Raw genomic sequence first — 20,394 nt, 5'->3', positions numbered from 1 at the left:
GTTGTTGGTGGTGGTGATGGTACTGTTGGTGTTGCTGATGGTGGTACTATTGCTGCCGGTGTTGCTGCTGGTGCTTGTAACCTTTGCACCATATTTTCCAAAGCCACTACCCGAGCGCGAAGCTCGTTGACTTCTTCTGTTACACCGATGTGATTGCCGGTTCGGATGAGCGGATGAATAAGATCTAGAATGTGAGATAGTATATAATCGTGACGAGACACTCTGGAAATGAGAGAGAAAATGGTGTCTCGGACAGGTTCGCCGGTTAGTGCTTCAGGTTCTTTGCCAAGAGGGAAATGTGGTGGATGGAAGGGATCGCCTTCATCTTGTCTCCAATGATTAAGTAGACTACGAACCCATCCCCAATTCATCCAGAATAGATGATGGCTTATTGGTTGATCCATTCTGGTCACACTGCTTTCGGAGCTCGAGTGAAATTCCATATCGGAATCCGAGGGACTTGAACTCGTGGCGTAATCCATTTCGTACGATTGAACAAAGGATTTTTCGATATGAAATGATTTTTCGGCTATCGGGTGGTATTCTAATTACATAGAATATCTATATATAGAGAGCAAAAGATTTCGTAGATTATGGAGAAATTTACGGAATATGTCAGGCAAAGTTTACAGTAACAGATACGCTAAGATATGAATTAGCAGATACGCTAAGATATAAATTTTGTCTATACACTATTCATGCAATCAATGCAATAAGATGTGTCTAGACTAAGAATGATAAGCAGGTAATTTCTGACAAAAATGATAAGAAAAAATTTTGACACGCAGACACGGTCGAAGTCCGGACTCACTAATGCATCCTAACGACTTATCAGTTAGACACACTAATGCAGACCTAGTTCACTAAGACCACCTCTCTGATACCACATGAGACGACCCGTCCTAATCCATAAGGACGAATACAATAACGTATGAATACATTGCGAGGTATTTGACCTCTAAATGATACATTTCACAAACATTGCATTCGTTTTTAAAAGACAGACTTTCATTACAACGAAAGTTGACAGCCATGCATACTATCTCATAATATATCCAAACTACGAATGACTTATTATCAATCTTGATGAATTCAACGACTCGAATGCAACGTCTTTTGAAATATGCCATGAATGATTCCAAGTAATATCTTTAAAATGTGCAAATGTACAGTGGAAGATTTCCTTAATACCTGAGAATAAACATGCTTTAAAGTGTCAACCAAATAGTTGGTGAGTTCATTAGTTTATAGTAATCAATCATTTCCATAATTTTAATAGACCACAAGATTTTCATTTCCTTTTCTCATAAATATACGTCCCGTACATAGAGACAAAAATCATTCATATGGATTGAACACCTGGTAACCGACGTTAACATAATGCATATAGAATATCCCCAAAACAGAAATCCATCTGTATTAATAACTCGAAGTACTAAAGCATACCATTTTCCAGTATGGGGGGAGTTAGGGCCCGTAGATCTACCTTTAGGATTCGCGTCAATTAGGGTGTATGTTCTCTAATTCTTAGGCTATCAAGCTAAAAAGGTGATATTCGATTCGATAATCCAACCATAGAATGTAATTTTCAAGTACTTGTGTCTATTTCGTCAAATATTTATAAAAATAGCGCATGTATTCTCAGTCCCCAAAAAAAAATATATATTGCAAAAGCATTTAAAAAGGGAACAAATGAAACTCACGATACGATATTTTGTAGTAAAAATATGCATACGACGGAACTGAACAATGCATGGTTGGCCTCGGATTCACGAACCTATATCAATTATATATATATTAACACATATAATTGAAATCGAACAAATTTAGATATTATTATTAGTGATGCAAATGTTATATTTAATAATTTATAGTTTTCATTAATAATTTAATTAAATATGTTTATTTTATATACCTTAGTTAAATAATTAACATTTATTTTTAGTATAGTTGTGTTATTAAATTTTTTTTTTACTTGTTATAATATTAATGATAGGAATAATATTAATAATAATGATACTTAATAATAATAATAAAAATGATAAAATAATAATAGTAATGATAATACTTATAATAATAGTAGTAATGATATACGTTAATAATGATAATAACAATAATAAAAATGATTAAAATAGTAATAATAATTTTAATACTAATAATAATAATAATAATAATAATAATAATAATAATAATAATAATAATCATAATCATAATAATAATAATAATAATAATAATAATAATAATAATAATAATAATAATAATAATAATATACAGATATTAATAATTATACCATTAATCATCTTCATCGTTCTACATTATTTTTATCATTGTTCTTTCATCATTTTTATTCATATTACATTTTTATATTCAAATTAAGAGTTCTCGTGTTCAGTATTAGAATTGACGATTAATTATTATAATGAATATGTTTTTATCAACCTTTATAATTATAACCATATTTTATATCAAAATTTTCTTATTATTTAGTAATCTTAATATTATACCATAATACTTCCATCTTATAAACTTAATACTAATATCATTAAAACATTTACAAAGATCACATCTTATCATTATTCTTATTTAGTTAATATAAATCTTAACATCTTCAAAATTATATTCATCTTTTCATGATCTCAATCCTAATCATAATAATAGCAAAACAAAATAATAATAATTATACTTGGAATTCATATTCATAATAATAATAACAACATATTAACCAAATAATAATAATAAAATAGGAAAAATAATAAAAATGCTACCTCAATAATAGGCTCTAAAAAAATATAACGCCATTGCCCAGGCTCGAACACGCAACCTCCCAATAAACTGAAAACACCTACGACCACTCCTCCATCCATATCATTTCTGATTTTTATACCGCGGTTTGAATACATATACAGTATCTTCCTGTCACCATGTTCTTCTTCTTCTTTACCCGTTAAATCATTGCATCAGATTAATCACAGTGACTTAAGTAATTACATAATTTTAGTTCTTCCAATGAATTTAAAACTAACCCAAAGTGATTGATTTAATTAGAACAAGAATGAAAGAGAAAAAATATAAATGAAAACTGCCTACTGCAGTTCGCGAACTACAAAAAAAAAATCGTGATTTTGATTTTTAGGAGGTTTTAGATAATGCTTTCTTCACGAAATAGTTTGTAAATCAATCCTAGAAACTTTAAGAGTCGTCAATTTAACTTAAATCATAACAGAGAATTCGAATTCGTTCATAGAACAAATGTTTGACCTTTTTAAACCGAAGCTTTGACTTCAAAATTCGACTTTGATATTGCGAATTAAGATTTGAAACCTTGCAGATAGGATCATGACATGAATTAGATCACTTCTGCATTTCTACTTCTCTTCAATTTTCTTCGAATCAGATCGAAGGTTTAATGGGTTTTAAAAAAATAAATAAATATCGGTTCTGTTTCTTTTGGTTCTGTTTTCCATTTCGAATTGAAATTGATTGAATGATGTTTATGATTGTTCAATACAGCTTTGTAGAAGAATAATGGAAGACAAGGGATCACAAGCAGAATAAGAAAAGAGAAAGAAGATAGTGATGTAAAAATTACGCGTAAAAATTCCTGTATTTATATTCTGTCATTTATATTAATAATTAATATATTAATAATAATAATATTGTTAATATTATCAATAATAATAAAAATGCTAATAATAATATAATTAATAATAATTATCAAATAATATTAATAATAAAATGATATTAATAATAATGATAATAATATTGATAAAGATAATAATAATAATGTGGTAATATTATTAATAACAAGTGATAAATTTGATAAGTTTGATAATAATGATAATAAAATGATAATAATAATAATAATAATAATAATACTATTAATGATTCTAATTATAATAATATTAATATTATTAATGATAATAATTATGTTAATAATAATAACATAACAATTTTTACATAACAATTTCTATATCTATAGTAATATTATTTATATTAATATTATTATTAATTATTATTTTAATAAAGGTAATAATATTCTATTTTAAATTTGTAGGTACGTTTTACATATTATTAACTATGTAACATTTAATAATTATCTAATATCCATAATAACATATTTTGATTATTTAGTTTTTATATATATTACAATATACCTATAATATTACCTATACATAGAAATCATATATATTTAGATTTAATTTATTTTATATTACAACATAATTATTTTGTATTTTATTTTACAAATTTGATTCTATATTTTTAATTATATTTTTAATATTCTAATTATTATATATACTTTCATGCATATATACATACATATTTATTTATAAACGACTGTTCGTGAATCGTCGAGTAAAGTTCAATGGATAGTTAAGTGCTTGAAATTATTTTAGTAAAACCTTAATTTATTTAATTTGTCGATATCCAACTTCTAAGTTATCTGCATTTTATAATTTCATCTTACATTAAATAATATGAAAGTTAAGTAGTAACTTTATCAAAAGTCACGAGTGAATTATTGTAAAGCGTATATCGGAAATTAAACAGGAATCTCCATTAATATTTGTCTAGTTATCGTTAATTGACACATTTGTTCTAACTTGTAAATCACCTTACCATTTATTCCGAATATCGTTAAAAGGGAAAGATTTCTCACATCATCTTGGGCCTTACAACCGAGATCCCTAATCATCACAATGCATCTGATAATTCAATCATTTGATATTATCTTTTAATTTCCATCGATAAATATGTTAACATATATCGAAACAAATACTTTCATGTAAAGTGTTATACATCTAATTTCATGTTAATGTCTTTAACTGATATATATATATATATATATATATATATATATATATATATATATATATATATATATATATATATATATATATATATATATATATATATATATCAAGTTAAATATAATTGTTCGTGAATCATTGGGAATAGTCGAAGGGTAATTGAATGTATGAACATCGTTCCAAAATTTTCTAGACTCAACATTACATACTTTGCTTATCGTGTCGAAAACATATAAAGATCAAATTTAAATTTGGTCGGAAATTTTCGGGTCATCACATTCGGAGCTCGAGTGAAACTCCATATCGGAATCTGAGGGACTTAAACTAGTGGCAAGTTGCATTTCGTACGATTGAATAAAGGATTTTTCGATATGAAATGATTTCCGGCTATCGGATGGTATTCTAATTATATATAATATCCATATATATAGAACAAAAAATTTCGTGGATTACGGAGGAATTCACGGAATATGTCGGGCAAAGTTTACAGTAACAAATACGCTAAGATATGAATTAGCAGATACACTAATATATGAATTTTGTCTATACACTATTCATACAATTAATGCAGTAACATGTGTCTACACTAAGAATGATAAGCAGGTAATTTCCGAAGGATGATAAGCAGGTAATTTTTGACACGAAATGATAAGCAAAACTTTTGACTTGCAGACACGGTCGAAGTCCAGACTCACTAATGCATCTAAACAATAATCAGTTAGACACACTAATCCAAGACCTGGTTCGCTAAGACCACCGCTCTGATACCAACTTTAATGACCCGTCCTAATCCATCTGGACGAATACATTACATTTGGTTACATCGCGAGGTACTTGACCTCTATATGATATATTTTACAAACATTGCATTCGTTTTTAAAAGACAAACTTTCATTTCATCGAAAGTTGACGGCATGCATACCATTTCATAATATATCCAACTATAATTGACTTAATAATAATCTTGATGAACTCAACGACTCGAATGCAACGTCTTTTGAAATATGCCATGAACGACTTCAAGTAATATCTCTAATATGAGCAAATGCACAGCTAAAGATTTCTTTCATACCTGAGAATAAACATGCTTTAAAGTGTCAACCAAAAGGTTGGTGAGTTCATTAGTTTATCATAATCAATCATTTTCAATATTATAATTGACCACAAGATACTCATATTTCGAAAACAATCTGTACAGGTCTGCTCACTGCTGTAAAATCATTCATATGAAGAACACCGGAACCTTTCAAATAACTCACCAACGGTAGCTAATGCGTAGTGCAATGACAAAATCATCTCACCGTGGTAGTTAATACAATATAATTTTACAACGGTAGCTAGTGCGTAGTACAATGCAAAATCTTCTCACCGAGGTTAGTTAAAATGGTAGCTAATGCATAGTGCAATGACAAAATCATCTCACTGTTACTAACTACAAAATCCGATACAATATAATACAACGGTAGCTAACGCATAGTGCAATGCGAAATCATCTCACCGAGGGTAGCTAAAACGGTAGCTAATGCGTAGTGCAATGACAAAATCATCTCACCGTTACTAACTACAAAATTCGAACCAAATCGGTAGCTAACGCGTAGTGCAATGATGAAATCATCTCACCGATGGTCGATAATACAATCTTTATATAAATCGAACCTCTGAATCCAAATAATTCTATCATAGAATGTAGTTTTGAATATTTGTGTCTATTTCGTCAAACGTTTATAGAAGCAGTTCATGTATTCTCAGTTCAAAAATATGTATCTCAAAAGCATTTAGTAAAACAGTTATAAAACAGCGCATGTATTCTCAGTCCCAAAAATGTAAAAAGTAAAAGGGGATCAAATAAACTTGTAGTGACCCGGAAATTTTTGACTAATTTTAAATCGAACTCTCGATTCGATTTAATATTTTTGACACGATAAGAAAAGTCTGTTAGGTTGAGTCTCAAAAATTTTGAACTATTTCTTATATTCATTTGACCTTTGACTGTTTTCGTCGATTCACGAACAAATGTGTGTAAATAAATATGTAAATATATATAGATATTTTTATAAATAAAAGTGTATATATATTAATGTGATTTAATAAAATATAATTTAATCATTAGAATTAAAAACATAAAATAAAATACAGAATAATTAGGTGTTATTAAAATGAATGTGTATATACATATATTTACATATATGAAATATATACTTAATTGATAATTATGTATATTGTTATATATTAAAATGTATAATATTCAATATATGATATGTAATTAATAAGTACTACTTAAATATTAATATTGATATTAATATCGGTATTATAAGTATTATCATTTTAATCTAATATATAAATATAAGATTTGATACATTTAATTTGTTATATTATTATTATTATTACTTATATTATTGTTATCATTATTAATGTTATTAATATCATAATTATTGTTATTATTAATAACTATTATTGTACCTGGTATTGAGATCATTATTATTATTCTTATTATTAATAATATTAAAAGTATTATTATAATTAATATATCATAATTACTAATTATTAATATTATTATTTTCAATATATAATATAGATATGAAATTGATATGTATAAATTGTTATAGTATTATTATATCTATTATTATTAATACCAGTATTTCTTTTATTTATTATCCGTAATATTTTATTTGAATTAATATATTTTAATTACTAACTATTAATAATAATTATAGATAAACAGTGGAATAATTATAATCTATTAAGCATCATTATCTGATTGAATTCTGTATCTAATTTTGTCTTCCTAATTGATCCTGTCAGACTGAAGAAATTTCTGTCGAGCACCATCACACTATAAAACAATATTGAATCAAAAATATCTAATAATCACTATATATAATATATAAGAACGTGTATGATCTGATAAGAATCAACCTTTAATATAATAATTCTGTCAGATACAAATTATTAGATACTGAGATAAAAAAATATAGTACGAATCTGTTATCGATCATAATCCACTTTTAATTCTTCTTCTTTCCCTGCTCACGAAATTCACTCTGTCGACTCCAAATCACTACAAAACAACTTCGGGTACAATGCAGTTAGATATCAAAATCAGCTTTAATCTCCTATCCCTCTTTTCTCTGTTATATGCGCCATGAATGTCAACTTCATTCACTACAAAACAAGTCAAATATAGATCCAATCAATCATACGACTTCCATCAAAAATATTACATAATCACATAATTATGTACACATGAGAATATAGGATAAATATATACACGTGTTTAGATTTACAGAGGGAAGACAACACTTACATAAATGAAACACTTACACAATATCATCCACCTCTATCACCACAAAACCCAGGAAACACCTTCTCTAATTTTGTTTTGATGAACCATCGGCTAACCATAAACTCGAGCACCACAACTCAATCTTCACGCCACCACTCAACTTACAACTTTACAACTCCGTAATCTTCTTCTTCTACGTAAACTATCAACATAAACCACCCCTATCTTTCTTGTTTTTCGGGACTACTCAAATCAACCTAGACCACCACCATAAAGCCTTTCATAACCAGGAACATATATATATATATATATATATATATATATATATATATATATATATATATATATATATATATATATATATATATATAAATTTTTCTGTTTGTCTTTGATTTTATCGTCGACCACCCCAACATCTATTTTCCTCTTCTCTCTATCTTGCTTCTGCTTCTTCGTGAAACCACCTTAATACCATTATCGTCTGTCTTGAATTTCGGCTGCTATTAATTCTGTCTTGAATTCGAAAATCACCAAACCCTCTACAATAAAGGAAGTCGCTGCAGTTATGAAAAACTCTCACATCATATGTCACCATGTATTTAAATGTTAATCACCGAATAACTTTATCAATAGAAATAATGCTGCAACGTTCTTTATATTTTTTTTCTGGCCGATAAAGAACAAACAATCAAATAAGCAAACCCCACTTGCAACTCACTTTCTCCTGCTTTTAGTCGATCCTTGTTTGACAGCCAGCACCCATTTGTTAATTAAATGGTAGACTATGTCTAGTGGAACAAAAAGCAACAATAAAAAAATGGAGGGATCACCGAAAGTTCATTATTATTTTTTTATCAGCGTATATATTTTTTTTCCTTCCTTTATTCATGGACCACTTCCTTGACATGTAATCGAAAATTTATTAGTTTTGCTGCAGTTCCGGTCTGATTCACACCGAAGCAAATGAGTGATGAATTGCTTTTTACGATTTAAAAGAAGAAGGAATGGAGAGGGCGGTCAAGATGGAGTATCCAATAACATATGTTTTTACTGTCATCATTTTTTTTAAAGCCACTCAATCATAACCGAAAACCTAGTGGTATACATAAAGTTGTTCAGTGTTAAAATAAACCAAACACACGCACGTACACCCTCATTTCTATTTACGGATATGGTTATAATTGATGGGCTAAGGGCTTCTCTATTGTTGGGCCAAGATAATATAATTTTCACAATTGGGGCGAATCATTAGTCATCGGCTCTTGCCTTTGCTGTATAATCGTGACCAAACACATTGGTTTATCAACCTTTTCTTCGTTCAAATAAAACCATATAATACTGATTCATTGATAATGATACGTATTAATGAAGAGATGTGATGGTAGTGATTATGATATGATGACAATGGTATCATGATGTTAGGATGATAATGATAATTATGATTATGATTATGGTTATGAAGTTGATGATGAAAGATATCGAGTGTGATGAGTAATGATAGAGAAGAAAGACGTTGATGAATGATGAAAATGGTGGTTGTATGATTTATGATTGTATGACCGAATGATGAGATTACGTGAGGAAGATGAGTAAGTTTCGATATGGATTATATGGTTTTTATTCAGTAATAAAACAGAAAGTAACATGGCAGTTCAAAGGTTTGGGTGTTGTGTGTTGAAAGAGAGGTCGTGGGTTCGAGCCTGGGCAAGGGCGTTATTTTTTTTAAGACCTATTCTTTGAGGTAACCCTCTTATTATTATTATTGTTATTATTATTATAATTATTATTATTATTATTATTATTATTATTATTATTATTATTATTACTACTATCATTATTACTTTTATTAGTATTATTTTATGTATACTATTATTATTACTAATATCATTATTATTAACATGATTATTATTATTATCATAAAATAAAACAACGTATTATTCACTATCATTATTATTATCATTCTATCAAACAAATATTAATATGAAACATATATACAAAATATATAAAAATATATAACAATTAAAATATATATATATATATATATATATATATATATATATATATATATATATATATATATATATATATATATATATATATATATATATATATATATATATTATTAATATCAATACATAATTTGTTCGATTACCTTATATGTGTTAATATATATAAATGATATAGGTTCGTGAATCCGAGGCCAACCCTATTTTTGTTCAAATGACGTCATATGTATTTTTACTACAAAATACAGTATGGTGAGTTTCATTTGCTCCCCTTTTACTCTTTACATTTTTTTTGGGCTGAGAATACATGCAAATGTTTTATTAACTGTTTTACAATAATTATAAGCGTGAGTTTCATTTGCTCCCTTTTACTCTTTACATTTTTTTGGGACTGATACATGCGCTGTTTTTATAACTGCTTTATTAAATGCTTTTGAAATATATTTTGAACTGCGAATACATGAAATGCTTTAATAAATGTTTGACGAGATAGACACAAGCAAAACATTCCTCGAATGAATTATTATACAGACAGAAGTTCTGCGGATTATTATTGAATTATGTGGACATGATAATTTCCACCGTTGAATTATGTGGACATGATAAATGCCACCGTTGAATTATGTGGACATGATAAATGCCACCATTGAATTATGTGGACATGATAATTGCCACCATTGAATTATGTGGACATGATAATTGCCACCAGTTGATGTGAATGTTATATATCGAGAGAATGATTTTATACACAGGTTATGTGTATGTTATTTTTGTGCACAAGGTATGTGTACGGTTACTATGATTTATGAAAATGGTTTCGTACACGAGAAAGATGTACTGTATTTAAAAGATATAGCATGTGCATTACAGGTGGGTATAGGATTCGGGCCCATTTGTTCCATGCAGCATTTAAATCTTGTGGTCTATCAAAATGACGAATTTTTACTGTTTACAATAAACTTATGAACTCACCAACCTTTTGGTTGACACTTGAAAGCATGTTTATTCTCAGGTATGAAAGAAACCTTCCGCTATGCATTTGCTCATATTACATGGAGTCGTTCATGGCATTTAGACGTCAGTTCACCGCGATGGTACCATGTGTTAATGTATTCGTTCGGAAGATTTTGGACGGGGTATGACATGTGGTATCAGAGCGGTGGTCTTAGCGAACCAGGTCCGCATTAGTGTGTCTAACAGGTGGTTGTTAGAATACATTAGTGAGTTTGCATTAGTGTGTCTAACAGGTAGTTGTTAGGATGCATTAGTGAGTCTGCATTAGTGTGTCTAACAGTTAGTTGTTAGGATGCATTAGTGAAGTCGGGACTTCGACCTAGTAGTTGTTAGGTTATATTAATAAGTCTGGACTAGAACCTGGTCCACATGTCAAAAGTTTTGCTTATCATTTCTTGTCAAAAATTACCTGCTTATCATTCTTAGTCTAGACACATCTTACTGCATTGACTGCATGAATAGTGTGTAGACAAAATTCACATCTTAGCGTATCTGCTAATTCGTATCTTAGCGTACCGGTTACTGTAAACTTTGCATGAAATATTCCGTAAATTCCTCCGTAATTTATGGGATCTTCTATTCTATATATAGGTATTCTATGAAATTAGAATATCATCCGATATCCGAAAATCATTTCATTTCGAGAAATCCGTTATTCAATCGTACGAAATGGAACTCACCACTAGTTCAAGTCCCTCGGATTCCGATATGGAGTCCCACTCCAGCTCCGAAAGCAGCGTCACCAGAATGAATCAATCAATCAGCCATCCCCAATTCACCTGATGAATTCGTAGTCGACTTAATCAACGGAGACGCGAAGAAGGCGATTCCTTCCACCAACCAAATTCACCTTTTGGCGAAGAACCTGAAGCACTTACCGGTGAACCTATTAGAAACACCATTTTCACCCTCATCTTTCGAATATCTCGCTACGATTATATACTATCTCAATTTCAAAACCTTATTCACTCGCTCGTTCCTACCGACAATCATCCCGAAGTAATAAGTAAACGAGCTTCGCACCCGAGATGTAGCCTGGAAAAATATGGTGCAAAATGTACCAGCTTCAGCTAGGGATGGCAATACTCATCCGATCCGATGGATATCCATCCGATCCGATCTGCTTAAAGCATATATGGATGATCTAAATGGATGAATATTGGATATGGATATGGATATGGATGGATGAAAATTTGGTTAACGGATATGGATATGGATATGGATGGAACTTTGGTTAATGGATATGGATGTGGATATGGCGTAATCCGATCCATATCCGATCCATTTCCATTCCTAGCTTCAGCAACATTACCGGCATCAACAGTACCACCAACAACAACATCTGCATCCCAAGCCTCAATTTCACAATATGTTCCACGAACATCAACATCATACGCACCTTAGATACCAAGGAGTACCAACAGCAATTAACAATGTAGTATTGAACCATAAATTCATTAATATTCTGCGAAGAATATGTGGATCCTAATAATTAACGATCAAGTATTGATCCATAACTTCATTAATATTCTGCGAAGAATATGTGAATCCTAAAAGTTTTAGAGATTACTTATTCTAGCTCAAATCGAAAATCAAATGAGTCTAATATTATATTGACTCATTAAATCCCTAATTACATCTGAAGAAAATATATATGTATATATGTTTTCATAAAGATCGTAATTAAAAATTCTTTTGTACAAACTATTAATGGTGAAAATATTTTAACGGGTAGGTAATACCCGAGGAATATTTAAATTTCACATTAATAAGTTACACTGTACATTCTTCAATTCAGATTCAGTAGTCATTAACAACACTGCTCAAATTAACACATATACATATCCATTCATCAAAGAACAACTATTTTCATCCAAGTTCAATTTCATATTCGGATTTTGACCGATCAGAATCCAAGTCAAGATTTGACAAGTGGCATAATGAAGAAAACATTTGACGGAATAAAATTTGTTAGAAACAAACAAATTAACTATGAGAAATTTTGTTAAGAATTCACGTTAACAAAATCCTAGCTAACTGTTCCTAGCTAACTGTTGACTAATCAATTGAGGACTACCAACAGTGGACAATTAAAATGAATTAAAATATTGATTATAACATATGAAACTAAACAATTCTTCAAGTTTGCCACTTGATTTCATCTTAAACCTCATTTGTATTTTGACGATTACAATCTGCGTTCAAGCCTTTCGTGATTCTTGAAAAACACTTCAATCGGGAGGATGAATCAACCGCACTTCATCTACGGAAGAAAAGATTTACGCATATAGATATGCACCTGAAAAATTGTCAGAACCTGTATAAACGTTTAACACGTAGCTGTGCTAATTCCTTTAGTGTTATTATTACCAAAAATAACCTTGCAACTCCTATTCAAGATAGCCAGTTTTTTCACAACTCCAGCAAGTCAACTTCGACTTTTCGTTCGAAACAACCATATTATAATCTTGTTATAACTGCGTGCTCTTTTATTGTTACCGGGGAACCTTTTATATTCCACCATATTACCATCAGCGTTTAATCATCTAAAAACACAATTCTCCTGAAACCACCTCGGATTGATAACCGATGATTCAGATATAGTAGCATTAAATGCAGAGGAAACATAAAAATTGTGGATGTTCTAAACGGCCAAAAGTTTGATGATAAAGAAATGAGTGTGAGGAACGCTCGATAGAAAATTTGGTACTGAAAAACAGATTGAGCAAATCATGAAGGGGACCAAGGCCAAATACAAGGACCATACCATATGTTCAAAGAAACCAGATAATTCTAGATCCGATGAAACCTTCAACGAATATCTAGCTCCGTACTCATGTTAAAATCTTACAAAAAATCTTTCTTCATCATTCATCGAACTTAGAAATTCCAAAATATCATCAAAAATATCTTCGATATTTCTGAGGATATTTTCATAAATATTCTCCTTCGAAATTAATTATCTCTCCGCGCTATCTGTATTATATCATAAAAGGAAACTATTTTAGTTTCCATATTATGTGAACCTTCGAATTTAAAATATGAATGTTTTTGAAGTAGTGTTGGAAAATGAAAGCATGAGTTAATGTAATATAATGACACTTGATCAACGTTATTATATTACAGTAGGTCATGTGAAAGTTCTAATGGAACGTGATGATGGTAATGCTTGATCGACCTTACCATCACCACGAACAGTGTTACTTGACTTGTATTCATCATGAACCATGTTACTTGATACGAATTCATTATGAACCCGAACTCATCCCGAGAAGAACATTCATAAATTATTTGCGTATCAATCTCGGAGAAATCTTAAATCTTATCATTTTTCTTCGATGAAACCTTCTTGGATGACTAAAATTTTTCTAATAGGAATCTGAGTTCAAAATCTGGTACTCCAAAATTCTCGATTTCAATTCCAACTGTCACCACTCAAATTTCGGGACGAAATTTCTTTAACAGGTAGGTACTGTAGTGTCCCGGATATTTTTGACTAATTTTAAACCGAACTCTCGATTCGATTTAATATTTTTGACACGATAAGAAAAGTCTGTTAGGTTGAGTCTCAAAAATTTTGAATTATTTCTTATATTCATTTGACCTTTGACTGTTTTCGTCGATTCACGAACAAATGTGTGTAAATAAATATGTAAATATATAGATATTTTTATAAATAAAAGTGTATATATATTAATGTGATTTAATAAAATATAATTTAATCATTAGAATTAAAAACATAAAATAAAATACAGAATAATTAGGTGTTATTAAAATGAATGTGTATATACATATATTTACATATATGAAATATATACTTAATTGATAATTATGTATATTGTTATATATTAAAATGTATAATATTCAATATATGATATGTAATTAATAAGTACTACTTAAATATTAATATTGATATTAATATCGGTATTATAAGTATTATCATTTTAATCTAATATATAAATATAAGATTTGATACATTTAATTTGTTATATTATTATTATTATTAATTATTATTATTACTTATATTATTGTTATCATTATTAATGTTATTAATATCATAATTATTATTATTATTAATAACTATTATTGTACCTGGTATTGAGATCATTATTATTATTCTTATTATTAATAATATTAAAAGTATTATTATAATTAATATATCATAATTACTAATTATTAATATTATTATTTTCAATATATAACATAGATATGAAATTGATATGTATAAATTGTTATAGTATTATTATATCTATTATTATTAATACCAGTATTTTTTTTATTTATTATCCGTAATATTTTATTCGAATTAATATATTTTAATTACTAACTATTAATAATAATTATAGATAAACAGTGGAATAATTATAATCTATTAAGCATCACTATCTGATTGAATTCTGTATCTAATTTTGTCTTCCTAATTGATCCTGTCAGACTGAAGAAATTTCTGTCGAGCACCATCACACTATAAAACAATATTGAATCAAAAATATCTAATAATCACTATAAATAATATATAAGAACATGTATAATCTGATAAGAATCAACCTTTAATATAATAATTCTGTCAGATACAAATTATTAGATACTGAGATAAAAAAAATATAGTACGAATCTGTTATCGATCATAATCCACTTTTAATTCTTCTTCTTTCCCTGCTCACGAAATTCACTCTGTCTACTCCAAATCACTACAAAACAACTTCGGGTACAATGCAGTTAGATATCAAAATCAGCTTTAATCTCCTATCCCTCTTTTCTCTATTATATGCGCCATGAATGTCAACTGCATTCACTACAAAACAAGTCAAATATAGATCCAATCAATCATACGACTTCCATCAAAAATATTACATAATCACATAATTATGTACACATGAGAATATAGGATAAATATATACACGAGTTTAGATTTACAGAGGGAAGACAACACTTACATAAATGAAACACTTACACAATATCATCCACCTCTATCACCACAAAACCCATGAAACACCTTCTCTAAATTTGTTTTGATGAACCATCGGCTAACCATAAACTCGAGCACCACAACTCAATCTTCACGCCACCACTCAACTTACAACTTTACAACTCCGTAATCTTCTTCTTCTACGTAAACTATCAACATAAACCACCCCTATCTTTCTTCTTTTTCGGGACTACTCAAATCAACCTAGACCACCACCATAAAGCCTTTTATAACCAGGAACATACATATATATATATATATATATATATATATATATATATATATATATATATATATATATAAATTTTTCTGTTTGTCTTTGATTTTATCGTCGACCACCCCAACATCTATTTTCGTCTTCTCTCTATCTTGCTTCTGCTTCTTCGTGAAACCACCTTAATACCATTATCGTCTGTCTTGAATTCCGGCTGCTATTAATTCTGTCTTGAATTCGAAAATCACCAAACCCTCTACAATAAAGGAAGTCGCTGCAGTTATGAAAAACTCTCACACCATATGTCACCATGTATTTAAATGTTAATCACCGAATAACTTTATCAATAGAAATAATGCTGCAACGTTCTTTATATTTTTTTCTGGCCGATAAAGAACAAACAATCAAATAAGCAAACCCCACTTGCAACTCACTTTCTCCTGCTTTTAGTCGATCCTTGTTTGACAGCCAGCACCCACTTGTTAATTAAATGGTAGACTATGTCTAGTGGAACAAAAAGCAATAATAAAAAAATGGAGGGATCACCGAAAGTTCATTATTTTTTTTGATCAGCGTATATATTTTTTTTTTCTTCCTTTATTCATGGACCCCTTCCTTGACATGTAATCGAAAATTTATTAGTTTTGCTGCAGTTCCTGTCTGATTCACACCGAAGCAAATGAGTGATGAATTGTTTTTTACGATTTAAAAGAAGAAGGAATGGAGAGGGGGGTCAAGATGGAGTATCCAATAACATATGTTTTTACTGTCATCATTTTTTTTTAAAGCCACTCAATCATAACCGAAAACCTAGTGGTATACATAAAGTTGTTCAGTGTTAAAATAAACCAAACACACGCACGTACACCCTCATTTCTATTTACGGATATGGTTATAATTGATGGGCTAAGGGCTTCTCTATTGTTGGGCCAAGATAATATAATTTTGACAATTGGAGCGAATCATTAGTTATCGGCTCTTGCCTTTGCTGTATAATCGTAACCAAACACATTGGTTTATCAACCTTTTCTTCGTTCAAATAAAACCATATAATACTGATTCATTGATAATGATACGTATTAATGAAGAGATGTGATGGTAGTGATTATGATATGATGACAATGGTATCATGATGTTAGGATGATAATGATAATTATGATTATGATTATGGTTATGAAGTTGATGATGAAAGATATCGAGTGTGATGAGTAATGATAGAGAAGAAAGACGTTGATGAATGATGAAAATGGTGGTTGTATGATTTATGATTGTATGACCGAATGATGAGATTACATGAGGAAGATGAGTAAGTTTCGATATGGATTATATGGTTTTTATTCAGTAATAAAACAGAAAGTAACATGGTAGTTCAATGGTTTGGGTGTTGTGTGTTGAAAGAGAGGTCGTGGGTTCGAGCCTGGGCAAGGGCGTTATTTTTTTAAGACCTATTCTTTGAGGTAACCCTCTTATTATTATTATTGTTATTATTATTATTATTATTATTATTATTATTATTATTATTATTATTATTATTATCATTATTACTTTTATTAGTATTATTTTATGTATACTATTATTATTACTAATATCATTATTATTAATATGATTATTATTATTATCATAAAATAAAACAACGTATTATTCACTATCTTTATTATTATCATTCTATCAAACAAATATAAATATGAAACATATATACAAAATATATAAAAATATATAACAATTAAAATAATATATATATATATATTATTAATATCAATACATAATTTGTTCGATTACCTTATATGTGTTAATATATATAAATGATATAGGTTCGTGAATCCGAGGCCAACCCTATTTTTGTTCAAATGACGTCATATGTATTTTTACTACAAAATACAGTATGGTGAGTTTCATTTGCTCCCCTTTTACTCTTTACATTTTTTTTGGGCTGAGAATACATGCAAATGTTTTATTAACTGTTTTACAATAATTATAAGCGTGAGTTTCATTTGCTCCCTTTTACTCTTTACATTTTTGTGACTGAGAATACATGCGCTGTTTTTATAACTGCTTTATTAAATGCTTTTGAAATATATTTTGAACTGCGAATACATGAAATACTTTAATAAATGTTTGACGAGATAGACACAAGCAAAACATTCCTTGAATGAATTATTATACAGACAGAAGTTCTACGGATTATTATTGAATTATGTGGACATGATAATTGCCACCGTTGAATTATGTGGACATGATAAATGCCACCGTTGAATTATGTGGACATGATAATTGCCACCATTGAATTATGTGGACATGATAATTGCCACCAGTTGATGTGAATGTTATATATCGAGAGAATGATTTTATACACAGGTTATGTGTATGTTATTTTTGTGCACAAGGTATGTGTACGGTTACTATGATTTATGAAAATGTTTTCGTACACGAGAAAGATGTACTGTATTTAAAAGATATAGCATGTACATTACAGGTGGGTATAGGATTCGGGCCCATTTGTACCATGCAGCATTTAAATCTTGTGGTCTATCAAAATAATGAATTTTTACTGTTTACAATAAACTTATGAACTCACCAACCTTTTGGTTGACACTTTAAAGCATGTTTATTCTCAGGTATGAAAGAAACCTTCCGCTGTGCATTTGCTCATATTACATGGAGTCGTTCATGGCATTTAGACGTCAGTTCACCGCGATGGTACCATGTGTTAATGTATTCGTTCGGAAGATTTTGGACGGGGTATGACAAAACTTACTATATTGTATTTTGTAGTAAATATACATATGACAGTATTGAACAACTGAACAATGCAGGGTTGCCCTCGGATTCACGAACCTATATCATTCGTGTATATATATCTATATCTATATATATATATATATATATATATATATATATATATATATATATATATATATATATATATATATATATATATATATATATATATATATATATATATATATATATATATATATATATATATATATATATATATATATATATATATATATATATATATATATATATTAAAATATATACTCGTAATCGAACAATTTCATATCTTATAACTTTATATATTATATATTTAGTTTGTATATATATTTAAAAATGATTATTATTTATATAGTTTTATATAACTATTATTCATCTTTAATAATAATAAAATTGTATATTAAGGTTTATATATGAAAAAAATATATATTTATATTTTAATTGATATCTTTTATATATAGAATAATTTATATCTTTTTAATAATAAAAATATAGTGTAATGTATTTATATATAAAAATATCTATTTGTAGTAGTACTGATAATGATAAAAAATGATAGTGATAATATTGATAGTAATAATAGTAATAATAATGATAAAGTTAATTTTTGAAAATGATAAATGTAATAAGGATAATAACTTTAATACTAATGATAATTTTACTAAAAATGATGTTTTTACTAATAAAGATAACCATAGTAATAATAATAATAATAATGATAACAATAATAGTCATAATCATAATAATAATCATAATACATATATTAATAGTAAAAATGATAAAATTAATAATAACAATATTAATAATACTAATAATACTTAATGATAATACGTAGCAATAACAGTAATGATAATAATATTAATTATGTTAATGATGATAACAATAACTTATCACTAATAACAATATTTATTAATAATAATAATAATAATAATAATAATAATAATAATAATAATAATAATAATAATAATAATAATAATAATAATAATAATAATAATAATAATAATAATAATAATAATAATAATAATTATAATAATAATAGAAATAAAAATAAGAGTGTATACCCCATTTCAACTACTACAATTCTATATGAAAAACTGATTACAATAATATTTCACATTCAAACATTTATACAATATTTTACAAACTTACAATACCGCTATTTTACATATAGCATGAAATATAGCACATAAAAACTTTGATATAAAGCAGTTGCGAAGACAATTCTAGTTAATATGCAAGTAGTTCAGCAAAGGCAATAAAGACACGTAATTCATACGTCCAGAAACAAGTCATGCATTCTGGTTTTACTAAGACTATTTCCCATC

Source organism: Rutidosis leptorrhynchoides, chromosome 11 (assembly GCF_046630445.1).
Source record: "Rutidosis leptorrhynchoides isolate AG116_Rl617_1_P2 chromosome 11, CSIRO_AGI_Rlap_v1, whole genome shotgun sequence".
Classification (NCBI taxonomy): Eukaryota; Viridiplantae; Streptophyta; class Magnoliopsida; order Asterales; family Asteraceae; genus Rutidosis; species Rutidosis leptorrhynchoides.
The sequence above is the reverse complement of the archived record's forward strand: the minus strand, read 5'-3'. Positions refer to the sequence as shown.